The 15,581-nt window shown below is 45.3% G+C and overlaps 2 long non-coding RNA genes across 3 annotated transcripts; one reads left to right on the forward strand and one right to left on the reverse strand.

Annotated features, from left to right (window-relative positions):
* Positions 1 to 2,220: 2,220 nt before the first annotated feature.
* LOC134480093 (uncharacterized) lies at positions 2,221 to 3,595 on the reverse strand. Its single transcript, XR_010054261.1, has 2 exons — positions 2,824 to 3,595; positions 2,221 to 2,421 (listed from the first exon to the last, which is right to left on the reverse strand). It is a non-coding gene; the product is annotated as an uncharacterized LOC134480093 (long non-coding RNA).
* Positions 3,596 to 4,065: 470 nt separating this feature from the next.
* LOC108351773 (uncharacterized) lies at positions 4,066 to 14,209 on the forward strand. 2 transcript variants are annotated; one of them, XR_005488420.2, is made up of 3 exons: positions 4,066 to 5,310; positions 9,207 to 10,198; positions 12,703 to 14,209. It is a non-coding gene; the product is annotated as an uncharacterized LOC108351773 (long non-coding RNA). The 2 variants fall into 2 exon arrangements; XR_001839516.3 differs by lacking the exons at positions 4,066 to 5,310; positions 12,703 to 14,209 and adding an exon at positions 7,554 to 8,924 and having other exon boundaries at positions 9,207 to 9,942.
* Positions 14,210 to 15,581: the final 1,372 nt, after the last annotated feature.

The following is a 15,581-nucleotide window of genomic DNA, read 5'->3' on the forward strand; positions in this document are numbered from 1 at the left end:
TCCATTCGTTTCTGAGACTTGGGAAATTTTCTGCAGTAATTTTGCTGAAGTAGAATTGATATCTATATCTATATCTATATCTATCTATCTATCTATCTATCTATCTATCTATCTATCTATCTATCTATTCCTTCTTTGTCCCCATGGATTCTTAAGTTTAATTTCTTGATCATTTCCTAGAAGTCATTGACATTCTGATTTTGTTTGTTTATGTCTGGACCTAACATTTCCTTGACTTTATTTTTCGTCTTTCTTGCTTTTTCTGCTTGGTTTAGTCCATTAGCCACATGTTCGCTGCATATTATTTAATTTATTGGGTTATTCATTTCTTAACTTTTTTGTCTTCCTTTGTACACATTGTTTCTGGACTGATTTATCACCTATGTCCCTCTATTCTCTTGGTATTTCTTCATTCATTTGATTGTTTGTATCAGTTTTGAAGTCATTGGTTTTATATATATAAGTAACAAACCTTGTAACAGCAATACTACCAAACTAAACCAGACACAAAAATATACTTTAAATTAATTAAAGACAACTGAATTACCACCAATGACCACAGAGTAGAAAATAGTAAGATAATATAGAATAAGCTTTGAAGTTAAAAATTCCTAACTATACTATTGTTGTACTGAACAAAAGTATAATGGAATGAAGGAAGGTGGTGGGGAAACAAAAGGAAGAAAGAAGAATTTAGATGAACTTGAAAGAACAGCAAGCAAAAGACAGAATAATGTTTGGAGAGAGACAATGTCAAGAGAAAAAAACGTGAGTTCACAATAAACTAAAATGGAAGGAGCAGCCAGCGGAAGACAGAAGTAGTTTAGCAGAAGAGAAAAAAAAATCAAGAGAAGAAACCCTGACTTTACAATAGTCAAAAATGTATAAGCAAAATGGGTTAAACACAAGAGGATTTAGAATATTTAAACTGCTTCTAAGTATAAACATAATAGCAAGAATGTAGTAGAAGGGAACAAAGGGGAAATTCAGGGGACAAAACAAAACAAAACAACAAACACACACGAAACAATGTATCGATGGCACGAGCTCCTCTAATAGTGGACTCCGACCCCTGCAAGGGTTTGTCTGGGCTTCCCTTGTTTCTGACATTTATCAGTGTTATAGACTGTTCTTGCTCTCCTGGATCCTTCCAGATTTGCACACCTTGGGATGCTGTGTCAAGGACTATACCCTGAATGTCCTGGGGTGCAAGAGAGACAGGTGGAACACTGAGATACGTTTCTGAATGAGTGTCACAGTGCTTTCTAGCTTGGCTCAGTAATAAACAGCCTGTGATAGAGAAGGCTATAGGAGTATTTGCTAGACATGCGTTTGAGAATTCTCAAGTCTGTAAGTGAACGACTGTCCAGCAGAGAGATAGCTGTGTTTTCCTACCCACCGAAGCCAAGATGCTTTGTAGGTCACCACGGCAACTCTGCTTCATGGTGACTGATGACCGAATCTTGCTGGGAGGAAAAAACCCTGACACAACAGTGGCTTGGACATGTTTCTATATCCCATGTTTCCTAGTAGATCTTGTTTTGTTCAAGTACCCAGTTATCAGGTACTGGGGCTCACCTTGGTCCAGATAGGTAAATCTTCATTTGTACAAATCAGCCATGTAAATTACATTTTCCCTTGCCAGTGATTATTTTAGAAAGAAGCACACAATGGTATTTTTGGCCAGGGAGATAAAAGCCCAGTCTGCTTGTTGTGGCATGGGCTTCTGGGATTGTTTTCCTGACTGTCAAAGAGACACGAGAAGAGGGTCTCCGTAGGTCCTTTTGCGTTGCTGTGTGAGGCTAGATGGCTGGAGCTGTTGTATCCATCTGACCACCATGAGGATTCAAAAGCAAGACAAGGGGTAATATGCTTGGAATGGTGGTGCTGGAAGACAGATGGGAAGAGCTTGGATCCTGTAAGACGTGAAGAGTCGCTGGATTACGTGGAGGGTGTCCTAGTTCTAAGCCTCACATGAGACAGTATCCTTAAGCCTTTTTAATTGATGGAGGCCAGGGTGTTCTGTAGGGCGCCATAGCAGCCCTTTGTCACAATATGTCATGGGAAGCCATCTTTGATTTTCTACCTGCCTGGTTCTCTGAAGTGAGGGAGGGGGCAGGGTCAGTTTCTCTCAGGGGGCAGGTGTTTTCTGGGTCGACATCACACATCTATGAGAAGGAACAAGGGTTGTACTTTAAGGATGGGAAGACCGCCAGAAACTTTCTTGCGTAGACCCTTTTGCTTTTTATTCCTCAAGCTGGAGAAACAAGAGAATAAGCCCCCATGTATTTAATTTCTTCTCTTTCCTAGTCTTCGCATCTCCGTATATCTCAAACATGATAATTTTATGAACAACCGAGTTATACATAATACATTTTGTGTTCTTAAATGCACCAACTGATCTTAGATCTTTAAAGGATGCTGAAAAGCAAGAAGAGAGAGTGCCCAATTTGTAAATTAATTTGGGAATATAACTTTTTTTTGTCTCTTAAGTGGATTGCTTGAACTCAAGAGTGCCCCCCCTGGAAATGATAATAGCTGGGTTCAAAGTGTAGCCCACAAAAATCTGTATGATCTACAATGTGCTACAACCTCATCCTTTAGTAGCCGTGCTGAGGAAGTATTGTCTGTGTGTGCCCTGACTAGACTCTTATTCTGGTCTTTGTGTTATGTCAATGGTCTAATTCTCAGAAGAACTTCATATCAAAGGGAATCAGAGTTCAGATATGTTGAGTAACTCACACAAGGGCACGCAGCTTGTGTATAGTAAAACCAGATCTCTGAGGCCCTCCTGGCCTCAGACTTGGTTGTTTTCATACTCACCCTGCCCTCCTGATGGGTCTCAATTACCATCTTCATTAAGGTTTCTGTAAAAAAGCATTCTTAATTCTGTTTGCTCTGCCAGGCGCACATCTCTCAGCCCTGGCAACCGAAGTCCCTTTATTTCTCATCAATAGATTTTGGAGAGAGAGAGAGAGCGTGTGTGTGTGTGTGTGTGTGTGTGTGTGTGTGTGTGTGTGTGTGTGTGTGAGAGAGAGAGAGAGAGAGAGAGAGAGAGAGACAGAGAGGAGAGAGAGACAGAGAGAGACAGAGAGAGACAGAGAGAGACAGAGAGAACCCTTTGGTATGAACTCCATACTGTTATTCCTAGACAACTTGTACCCAGCCCCTGGTGTTTGCATGCCTTGGCGCCCCGCCCCCATCCCCTCAATCTTGCAATCTTATTGGGTAGCTGAGCCGGAGGTAATGTGACTGCTCCTGATTTTATTTCTGCGGCTTTACAGCCCAAACCGTTGAAATAGACTTGAGGAAAGGGCTCTGCAATTTTTCAAATCCCATTTTGGGTCAGAACTTAACTTTGTCAACATTCAATAAAATGTGGTTTTTAAAACAGTGAGATTTCTGATGGCCCCCTCATTCCTCCCGATTGGCAGCTCACTAGGTGAAGATCATCAGGGACTTTTTTATGCCTCATGTCATCTACCCCTCCCGTCCCCTTCCTCTGGCTTTAGATCGGACATTCTTTCCCCATCAGGTTACTACTCCCTCGCTTCCTCTGAAAATGTTGACAGCACGTAGAAGCTGTCAAGCTGCCTAAAGCCTCCCTCTGGCCTTTATCACACCAGTGTACAGTCATGGCTTCTTTCTCAAAAGCAGCTCCTTCTAGTCTAGATTTTGTAGTTTCTTTCAGTGGTACTTTCAGTTCCCTGCTTTCTTCAAAAGCGAGCCCCAATTCCTCCTGCTGCCTGGCAACTCTCTTACTACGCGTCCTTTACTGCTAGGAGGAGTATCTTAAGGCTTAAGTACCTTCCTGCCTTTGGTTATGATTAATAGTACATCGAGGTCTCATCAATGTCGTAGTAATTACATGTAGTTGGTGCAGTCATTTGGACCTGGCTTTATGTTTGTTTTCCTTTCATATCTTAGATTTTATCCGCGACCTCACTACATTTCAGTTCCTACTCAAGGGTTTGCAGGAAGGTTTACCAGTGAAACCCTCGAACCCGGGAAGGTGCTGGTTGCTGATTGGCCAAGAGGAGGAGCTTCCATAGATGCTGGTTGCTGATTGGCTGTGGGGAGGAGCTTCCGTCCTCTGTTGACTCTCTTATCTTTTCCACAGATCGTTGGAAATCGGATTTTTAAGTGGAAATAACATGAAAAACAAAAGAGGGAGATGTTATCAACATAATTGGCACTGACAATATATACAACCCAATGAGCACTTGGCTAAGAAATTACTTGGGATTCTTAGGACCAAATGATTTAAAGTTATTGCCAAAACAAGTGAAAAGTGTTCCCTTCGGGAGCTGAGCATCCGCGGTCTCCACAGACCTTTACTGCCATTAGTTGATTAATTAATTCATTAACACTCATAGAGTACAGGGTATTGACTCCATATGGCACTGAACAGGCAGTTGGATTTCTCCAGAAAATTTCTCATAGACGAAAGCACAGAAACAGTAAATAATTAAGCTCTGAGCGGCTTGGTTGTAATCTTTTATTGATCAAGGCAAAGATTTGAGAGCAGGAAGGCTTCAGGCGCTCTCTCCAACCTGACTCTCTTTGCCCCGTGATGACATGTTACCGTGAGACACTTGTTCTTATTATAAAGCCTTTAAGGAAGAAAACAAGCAGGCAACATGTTTATGGCCAGAGTTACTCCTGTCCAAGGTTAATCGTCCCTGCCATGAAGACTGAGCATTTTCTGGTGGGTTCCCAGGAGGTCATAGAAGTGAGATGACAACTGTGTTGCCTGCCTCCTTCTCGGCCCTGCTTTTGTTAAGCTTTCTCCCCCTAATAAAGCTATTAAGCCAATGACTTATGACCGTGTAGCTCAGTGAGATCTCCAGGGAGTGAAGGTGGAGGCCAAACAGAAGTGCTTGAGCATGGATCAATGACAGAGAAAGTGGCCGGAGCCTTCTGCCAGGTGGAATTTTTGTTGCTTCCCTCCAAGGACACCAAATTGGTTGCTGCAGCCCTAGATCGTGCTCAGCACTTTACTACCGTTTTTATCCTCTGGGTCTCCAAAGAGATCCAGTGGGAGGGAGATGGGGGAGGGAGGACGGAAGAGGATGGACAGCTGTCTCTTGTGCTAAGCCTTCCCCAGTCTCATCCTGCTACGGTTCACACTGCTCCTGCCTGGTTGGTCCTCAGTCACTGCCCTCCCTCTTCTCAGCAAAGCTTCTTGAAGAAGGAATGAGCTCCACTCGCTATGTCTATAGTTTCATCTCCTAGACACATCCCAGTCTGGATTTTCCTGCATCCCTCGTAGCTGCTCTTTGGTCCCAAGGTCATTGTGCATCTCTGAAGGTCAGTGTAACATGGAGTCATGCAAATCAGCTACTGTTGGAATGGTAGGTTTGAAAATTGCCCACAGCTTTCCCTTCATTGATTAGCCCTTGGTACTTTTGGAACCTTATGTATATACCCATGCATGTCTGCGTGTGTGTGTGTGTGTGTGTGTTGCATGCATTTGTGTGAATATGCATGTGCAGGGGGTTGTCTGTATGTGTTAATGGGGAAGCCATAGGTCTATTTCAGGTATCCTCTTCTATCATTCTGCATATTGTTAATATTTTTAATAATAATAATATAAATGATATGGTGAGGATGATTTGAGACAGTCTCTCAGTGAACCTGGGACTTGCTATTTTAATTAGCAAGCTCCCAGAACCTTTTTTGTCTCTGTCTTTCCAATGCTGGGATTTCAGGCTTACATGGGTACTGGGTTGCATGGATACCCAGGTCACATGGGTACTGGGGATGGAAACTCAGGTCCTCATGTTTGCATACAGCATTTTAGTCCCTGAGCTGTCCCCTAGCCCTGCCAGAGTGGACGTAAGATTCAGATCTGGTGTTATTTCCTGATTATTCCATTTAAATACTGTCCTTTTCTCCTCTTCCTCCTCCTCCTCCTTCCTTCCTCCTCCCTTCCTCCTCTCTCTCCTCCTCCTTCACTCCTCCTCCTCCTCCCTCTCCTTCTCCTCCTCCCTCTTCTTCTCCTCCTCCTTCCTCTTCTCCTCCTCCTTCCTCTTCTTCTCCTCCTTCCTCTTCTCCTCCTCCTTTTCTTTCTTCTTCATCATCTTCTCTTTCCTCTTCCTCTTCCTCCTCTTCTTCCCATGTCACACAGGGACTCATGTAGTACATGTTGACCTCAAACTCAATATGTAGCCATAGGCTCTCCCAATGATACAAGCTAAAGTATATCACTGACTTAGGTCTCTCTCTCTCTCTCTCTCTCTCTCTCTCTCTCTCTCTCTCTCTCTCTCTCTCTCTCCTGTCTCTCATTAAATTTGATAGCCTTCTGCTTCAGTTGCCCAAATGCTTACATAACAGGTGAGTGCCCCCATAGCTGGTGGACAGCGCCCTTGTTTCCAGGTTTTTAATTGGCCCTCCATCATTTGTTCTGCTCTGACCACACTCCCTGTTTTGACAGCTCAATGCAGGCTCCTGCTAAGCACCAGTTTGTTCCTGAGAATCAACACATGTATCACCTCCTCCAGGAAGCCTTCCAGGCCAGTCCCTCTGCTGCCCAGCTGAATCTGGTGCCCTTTGCTCTGCTCCCACAGTCCTCTATTCTTCATTCAATTACAGCCCTTCTCTCAGGTTTTAGAATTGTATTTCAACAGGCTGTGTATTTCCTGCTAGACTGTGAAGTTGTTCAGAAGAGACGCTGCCTTTTATCTCTGACTCTATGGGACTTGTCTCACTGCCAGCCCGAGAAGGGCATAGCAATGATGTCCTGAGTCCCTGTCTTCACCAGTGCTGCTGGCCTATGCTGGCACTGTCAGCCGCTTGCAGTAGGCACATTTTGCCTCCCCTGGCAGCTTCCTGTGCCTCTAGACATCTCCTCTAAAAGTATGGGGCTAGGGTTTGATCTCATCCTGCCTGTTTCATTTTGGCCCCAGGGAGCTGGTACTGGCTGGTGCTAATTGGATGATGGCATCGAGTCCAGCTGGTTTTGTAAACGTGGGCACAGGCAGTGAGTGGAGCACAGTTCAAACAGAATCATCTTGGAAAGCCTTTGATTCTCCCAGCTAAGCAGTCTGACCCTGCCCTTGTGGGAACTTGGCATCACTCCCTATGCTATTATTGATGAGACCCCGCCTTCGAGGCCCACTGTGGAGTGGTGATTGATGCTGCTGTATACACAGACTGTTTAACCCCAAAAGGCCTTACTCTGTCCATCTTCACAGTGAGCATCATGCAGATTAGTCACGTGCCCTGCCAAATGCTCCAGGCACAAGCCTTTCCGACAGAGTCTGGTTTAGCTCATATCATTAGGTGCATAGCTAGAAATGCAGCAAAATCTGAGGGAGAAAGCTTGCGGTGGGGGTGGGGGTGGGGGTGGGGAGAAGCATCATCTCCTTGGGTCACCCGGATACCCTGAGGGAGAACTGTCCAGGTTGTAGGTGCTGATTACAAATGAAGTTCAGAAAGATTACTTCTGGTCTGAGCAGAGCTTGGCTTCTCTCCTCCATCCCTCTTGGACAGATTCATCTACTTCCCACAGTCCAGGATGTACCAACAAGAGGTGTGTATGTGGGGGGGAGATGTGAAAAATATAAACACAGCTTTGCATCCCTGGGGTCCTCCTGTCGACCCTGTGTGAGTTCATATCCTCACATTGTGCTTGTCAGAGGGACAGCTTTCTCCCACGGACTTCCCCTCAGATCAAGGGTGTCACCAGAAGGCAGTGGTCTTTTTCTTTTTTTCTCTTTGGCAGGTGTGCGTGTGTGTGTGTGTGTGTGTGTGTGTGTGTGTGTGTGTGTGTGTGTGTAAAATCTACGAAAAGTGACAAGGACCCCTTAGAAAACAAAACATTCCCCACATGTGTTCTGTTGTGTTGTAATTCACTTCAGGAGACCAGGCTGCTACTTTGGAACCCTTGCTGTGTTACCCCGATCTTGTCTGCACCAAGTCTCCTGCCACTGTAAACCTCTGTAAGCCCTAGGCACAAGTGTTCCCTTCTCAGTGTTCTCCAAGTGAGTTGCCCTTGATGCAGAGCAAAGCACTACGGGTCGTCTGATTTCATTCTCAGCCTTGGTGTGGGTGGTACCCCTGGCTCTTACACTGGCTTCCCGCTCACTGAATGACCTTGAGAGCTGGTTGGTCAGCTCCATCAGTCTCCAAGCTAAGAAGAGAGCATTGTCACAGTGTGTGCCCCATAGGGGCATTTATGAGACCCCATGGTGCCTGTCGGGGCCATCTGTAAGGACTGACTTAGTGGGAACACAGGGCTTGAACCCTTTATTCTCTGTCCCTTGTGCCTAGTTACAGGGTCACCTATAACAGATATCCAATTAGCATTGGTGGAAAAGGAGATAGAATCAGTTGAGATACATTTATGCCTATGAAAGGCTGTTAATGTGGCCAGGAAGGTGGCAGTAAGAGAGGAACACCAGTGTCCCCATCCTTCCAGACTCTTGTATTTTCTCAATTTGTAGAGATGGTCATTTAACCTAGAACTTGGCAAGTATAGATTTTTTTATAAAAAGAAAAAAGGGAAAATGTTAGTGTATCTATGTGGAAACCTTGGCTTTGGAGGCAGCTCCAAGTCCAACACTGACACCCACCAGAGTCTGAGCACGCCTTGTGAGCCTCCATTTCCTCAAAGGAAATATGGAGGGATTGACGCTTGTCACTCATACTTGACTACATCAAGAGTGGAAAAACAAAACAGCCTATAGGAGCTGTGGGAGGGGGGAGGGCGGCTTCAGTTGCGACTGAAGCCAAGAGAAAGCTGAACACAGTCCAACTGCAGAAGTCGGTGGCGTGTAACTGTCCTCAGCTGGCCTGAGATCCGCCCTAACTGCCCTAACGGCTGATGTAGCTGCACAGTGGTGGTGAGCCTGAGGTAAGCCTCCAGCTAAGACCGTTTGCACTCAGACTCATTTTCATCTCCAGCTTGCTCTGTAAGTTGGGTAAGTTGGCTAACCTCTCCCAGCCACCCCATCCCCCCCCCCTTTTTTCTGAAATGAAGATGCTGCTTCCTAGTGCATAGAGTCACTTAACTATGGGGTTAATGTACCTTGTCTGTGGCACATAGCAGGTGCCTTCTCAGTGGCTTTATGGCGACCCTTGTCTGAGAGTGAGGAAAGGGAGGATCTAGGCTACAGATCCTACCTTCTGCTGGAGAGCTCGCAGGGAGCAGGGTTCAGTCTTAGATTCTTGAGGAATCACCACATTGTACTCTTGTTTTGTAGGTGTACCTCAACAATATCGTGGCAAACTACAGATGGGCCAAGCCGGGAGGAAAACCAATGACTCTTAAACCCAGGGTGCCATGGAGACCCTCTATAGTCCAGGACAGCATGCGGTTTGCAGCTTGCCTTATTATAGATGCTCTGTGAATTCTTCCTGGACATCCGGTCCCTTCTCTCACGGGTCCTCAGAACTTCTGCCAGATGAGGTTTCTGTCCTAAGTGGGGGAAATCTGCCTCAGGTTATCTGAGGGCAGAGGCCGTGTGGACTCAGGCCTCTGTGCAACCAAGCTCCTCTAGGAGAGCCCATCCTCACCCTGGGCAGAATGCTGGGCTTCATTCATATTCATCGTCACTTGGAGCTGCACCTTTTCTCCAGTCTGTGCAGGGATGTGCATCACCATGGCAACGCTAGAGGTGAAATCACTCAAGTGTTGGCAAGCAGGGTTTCTCTCTGGAGCTTGGAAAAATGGAGAGCAGGCTTGTGGTGTCACAGAAAGGAAGATGCCCTTAGAAGAACCCAAGCATTCTCTATTCCATTTGGGGACTTTCCCTTTAAATAAAAACTGAACAGTAAATGGAAAGAGAAATGTTTTTAGTCTCTGGATCTGCTACCCCAGTGAGCCTACTTGGAACGGACACGCTGATCCTTCTGGCTTTCCTAACCTGCTGTACCTTGTAGACTGTTCTGCCTGGAGTTACTATTTTAAAGTAATGAAGCTGGGGCCCACAAGTGTGATGTTTGTGCCTGTTGGCCAATTTCTGGCTCTTTGTCTAATTTGGGGGACTAGAAGATATTTGCTAAATAACTATTTGACAGGCTACTGGTGGCTAAGGGCAATGAGGACATGCTCACACACCCAAGGGGTCTTGAGATAAGCTGTTTCAGTACCTGCTCGAGGCAGCTTGCCCTGAGACTTCTGAGTACATGCAGCAGCCCCTGGAAATGATTTTGACAGCATTGCCTTTGGGCAGGAATGATGAGGAGGAGAAAGGTATGGGAGGATGGGTGTGGGTGCCAGGTACTGGGAAACTTGGGCTGGTTAGGGGACCTGTGCATACCCAAGGCTTAGAGGAGACCATCAGTGCAGATTGCCTGATAATTCTACATGATTCTTGGCTTGATTTTATTCTACCAGGGACAAAGAGGCACTGATAGTAGTTCTCCTTTTAATCAGAACAGTTTGGAATACCTTGTGAAATAGCCTTGCCCTCTTCCCCATCCCCCTTCTCTCCTCTACACTCCCCTCCCATTCTCCCTTCCCTTCCTTTCTCTCTCTTTTTCTCCCCCCTCCCCTTCCCATATCCACTGAGTACTTGTCAGGCCTCAGGCATTATGAAGGGCTAAGTTACAGCCTTCCTGGAAATAGCCAGCAGTCAGGAAGTTAAAGTGAATATATCATAGATAAAGGCACTTCTTCGCAATTCTAGTTTTCCTGTTTTTAATCAGGGACTTTGATATTAAGTCTAGGTTATTCGATTGGACAGATAGACTGACAGACAGACAGGCTGTGACCCTGTTACCCTGAAATTAAGGTTAAGGTAGGGTTCTAGTCCCTTGATTTAGTCTCAGATCGTTTGATCTGTTCTGTTCTCAGTTGTTAAGGACAAGCTTCCACTTCTCAGTGCCTTGGTTTCTCCACATTAAGCTTCAGCCAGAACAATGAGGAGATCTCAGTGGCTCTCACTCAGAAGGGCTGAGGTTTGGCAATGTTGGCAAGTGGGCTCAAGCAGTGTTAGCTCGTCCGGACTCTTCATAATGGATGACGGCTTCTCATGTGGCACAGGCACTTCTACGATGTGGTGTGGAGGTGGAGGGGACTAAGCTCTAGGAGCTGGTAGGAGGAGGAGGGTTCTGCAGAGGGGCCAGGATGACCACATAGTCAGGGAAGGTAGTATGGGCATTGCTGTCAAGCATCAGAACAATACCGTCAGGATTCCAATGATGAGAAGAGTGAATATATAAAGGAGCCAATGAGGAGGATGTCCAAGTACTCAAGGTGATGAGACCAATCTTTTGGAGAAGAAAACCATTAAAAGAGGGAGGCCAGAGATTCTCCTATCATTTGTAAATGAGATCTTGTAAAACCTGATTCCCTAGTCTATGAGGGCCCTTATTCATGTTGCCTTTCTACTGGTGAATAAATCAAACTGCTCGTCTGTATGAGGGAGATGTAGGTCCTTTAAAGGGCTGTGTGTTCCATGAGGTCCTGTGCCTGAAGTGCTCTTCACCGTAGTTAGCTTTCCACTCAGAAGTAGCTCTGATTTCTGATGTGTTTAATGTTGTGATTTGAGCCGTTCAACTAAGCTGGTCATTGGCTTTGAATATATTGTCTTTGGTTCCGATCCAATGACACTTGGACCTGAGGAGAGTTATACAGCTGGCGGCTAACTGACATTCACACAGGGACACTTGCTTCTTGTGACGTGGGTACCAATGTCCCTTTTCATTAGTTAGCAGGCCTATTAAATAGCTAGTCAGGCAGCTTGGTGTCATCTAGGTTTTCAGATCACTGGAACATTAGGGCAAGTCACATAGACTTGTTGAAGACATCAGTCTTTGTCCTAGGCCTTGGTATCTCAGGCTACCTCCAATGGAATTGCCAGATGGGAGGTGGTTTGGGAAGCTTGAGGAATTCCAATGGGCTTCAATTATTTTCATACACTATATTTTTATCATGTTTTTCTCCCCCGATTTCTCCCATATTCTCCCTGCTTCTCTATTCATTCAACTTTATGATCATTTCCTCAAAACAAAAACAAAAATTCAAGAAACCATCACCACCACCACCACCACCAACAACAACAACAACCAACCACACACACACACACACACACACACACACACACACACACACACACACACACACACACACAAGAAACAATAAATCCCTCCACAAAACCTCAAAAATGAAAATCAAATCAAAGAACAAAGGCCAATAAGACAAAAATGCCAAAACAAACAAAATGAAACAAAATATTTACAAAATTACCATTGTGTTTATTGTGGTGGCACCAGGCCTGCCCTATACAGTGGTTAATACACCCAGTGACGATTCATTGGCGAAAACCAATTTTCCCCAAGGGGCTTTTGAAAAGATTGTGTGGAGCATTTTTAACTCCCCTTAGGTTATGAGTCATCTGGTGAATGTGATAGAAGTTCTAGATTTTCTTTCTGGAGAAACTTGACAACGTTTAAGTATCATCTGGGAGGTCTCTGTGTTACTCTGCCTCTCCTTGCTGTTACAAAGTATCCACCATAAATAGGGTAAAAGGAGGAGTCCATGGCTAGCTAGCACCTTTGTTTTCATGCCGGTGTTAGAGCAGAAATGTGAAAGGGGAAGGGGTCCAAGGACATCCCCTGATGAGCTTCTTCTGTCCGTCCACATGATGCAGGTCAACACAGTGGCCTTTCAAGCTGCTTGCTGAAGCCAGGCATACAACATATTCTTCAAAGTCATGCTCTCTGACTTACTTCTTATTTCTTACTTATTCCCAGGAGCCCATTCAACATAAACTCATCAAATGCTTGACTCAATGATGAAGTCAGTGCCTTCTTCATCCAATGGTACCTCTGACTGGGGATCAAGTCTTCAACAGGCCAGTCTCTTGAGGGAGGACTCTTCCCATCCAAATCCTATCAGCCTCCAAGGAGTGAGCCCCCGGACTGATAGAATTGCTCTGGAAAACTGCCTGGCATTCTCAAGGAGAGGCAGTCTCTTTCTGGGGAGGCAGCTCCAGGCAGCATCCCCTCCTGGGCCATAGCTAAGCGAGAAAAATCTGAGCACTTTTCTCATCAAGCTCAAATCAACTGCGGGAAGCCTCAGAGGGGCCTTCTCTGTGCTTTCCTAGTCATCTCCATCTCGACAGTCCTACAGGTTCTGAACGTTAATCAGTGTCATCGCGAGTCTGCTGATGTTACGGAGAACTTAATTGGTTCTTTGGAGGAAAATGAGTCACCATCAGGAGAATAAGCTGCAGGGCAGGAACACACAAGGGGAAAGGGAAATGAAACTGTACGCGGAAAAGATCAAGTGTGCCCTTATGCTTCTCCTAGGCTGCAGTCCCAGATGAGCCCACTTTTGCTGATGGGGCTTAAAGAGGTTTTCAGAACCACGAAGACAAAAGGTATTGCCTTCTCCTACCCCCATCGCCTTTGTTTCCCTCTCTCCTTTTCTGCATGTGCAGCCATATCCAGTGGAGGGGGAAGGGGACAGACCGTCCGCCTGACTGTCAGAGTTGATCATTGCTGACCTTATCAAAACACAGAATCAATACTCTCTCCTCCCAGCAGTCCAGAAAAAAATCATAAGGAGTTTGAACTGAAGCAATTTGAAGTGCAGAATTGCATGAATCAGGAGACAAGGCAGTAAACTGTTGGGCCTCTGAATCCTTCCAAGCCCTTCCTAAGAGTCAGGCAAGACCAATAACATCACTTGAAATAACTGTTTCTGGGTGGAGAGGGATCCAAAGAAGCTTTTGATAACCAAGCCCACCTCCTGGAGAAATGGTTTTTTAGGTTTGTGGTAGCAGGGTGCTTTTGAAAGAAGCCTGAAGGAGGGTGGGACTAGAGGCTGGGACCATGGTCCTCACCTTCCTCAGGACCACTCAGTAGAACCTTTCCAGGCCTGGCCCTGGACAACTCTATGGCCTTTTACATTTGGAATTCCAAGCTGGGTCACACCTCCTTCCCATTTCTTTGTTCTTTTAAAAAATATTTTCTCCAGATTTACTTTTTCTTTCCTTTTGAGTTTTTGCTCCCTCCATCTTCTTCCTCCTCCTCTTCCTCCTCCTCCTCTTCCACCTCCTCCTCTTCTTCCTCTTCCTCCTTCTCCTATTCTCTTTCTTTTTCTCAGAAGAGCTAAGACTGGAAATGGATTACACGCCTGACACCCTAGCTATTGAGAGGCTCTTGGCAGATGATATTGAGTTCCTGGCAGGTGGGATTACACAGTGAGGTCCTATCGCAAAACAAACAAACAAACAAACAAACAAACAAACAAACACACCCCAAAACAAAAAAACAAAACATAAAAAACTGATCAAAATAAACAAAATTCCCAAAGGCCTGGGAGAAAGGAATGGAGGAAGAACTTAGTCTGTGTTGTACGGGATTTAGGTAGCACCATTGTTGGTTGGTAGAAGGGCCAGCCCTCAAAGAGAAGACAGAATCATACTATGTGGTCATTTGGCATCAGGAGGAGAACCCATTTGCTCCAGGCTGGTTGTTGATGGCATTGGGACCTGGATTTCCTTGGGCTGTATCTTCCGTCTCTTCCCTGGCCTCCCCAGCCCTTGTGAGGATGAACCGTAGTCTCAAACACTGTGGTCTGTCTACTTCCTAGCATTCCTACAATCTCAGAAACTGCAGTGGCTGGAGCCAGTGTGCTTCAAGGGCCCAGGACCATCAGAACGATCAGAAACTCTCCTTACTGTCATTGTCTACCCAATGATTTCTCATCACCAGCAGGGGGTTCCTTATAGGGAAGAGCTGACCTCACAGCCCAACCTAGAAGTTTACACAAGGTGGGCTCAAGGACAAGAAATCCAAAGGGACTCAGAGCTTACTAGGGAAGCAATCTAACCTCAGAATTTGTTTCTAAAAAAATTTAATTCATCTATCTATCTATCTATCTATCTATCTATCTATCTATCTATCTATCTATCCACCCAACTACCCACTCATCTATCTATCTATCTATCTATCTATCTATCTATCTATCTATCTATCTATCTATCTATCTATCTATCTATCTATCTATCATCTATATAATTTATTTATAAGCTGGTTCACTCTTTATACAGTATGAGTCCTGATACTGATCTCAGGTGGTGAGGCTTGGCAGCATGTATCCTTACCTCTGGAGGATGTCATCAGCCCTCCAGCTGACTTTTTGCATTGTCACTTATGCAGGAACATTGTAGCCAGTCCTGTGACCCTAAGGATTCATTGTTGAGCAGTTTCTTTCCAGGCCTCACTGCATACTTACCTATGACCAGGCCCTTGGACATTTGGTACCTTCCCAAAGAACTTAATATTTACCTTAACAAGCAAAAGTAACTGTTCACACTGTGCTCTTTTGTTTGTTTGCTTGGCCGTCTCCTCTTAGGCAAGCAATTCATCTACTCCACAAACAGGTATCTTTGCCAGGTTTGCGGAAACACCAGGCACAACACAGGTGAATTCTGGCCCTCATTGAGCCACGAGGAAGGAATGACCTACAGAGAAAGCCCCTATCAAACAATCTTGAGGGACGGTGATTAGGACGACCAAGCAGGGAAAGGCCAGAGTCCGGCAAGTGAGGCATGGTTAGGACTTGATGTTTTATTTTTGTCATAGAGCCGCCAGTCTGGACCTGGGCGGAAAGAAAAATAGCC

The sequence above is a fragment of the Rattus norvegicus genome, chromosome 8 (genome assembly GCF_036323735.1).
Source record: "Rattus norvegicus strain BN/NHsdMcwi chromosome 8, GRCr8, whole genome shotgun sequence".
NCBI lineage: Eukaryota > Metazoa > Chordata > Mammalia > Rodentia > Muridae > Rattus > Rattus norvegicus.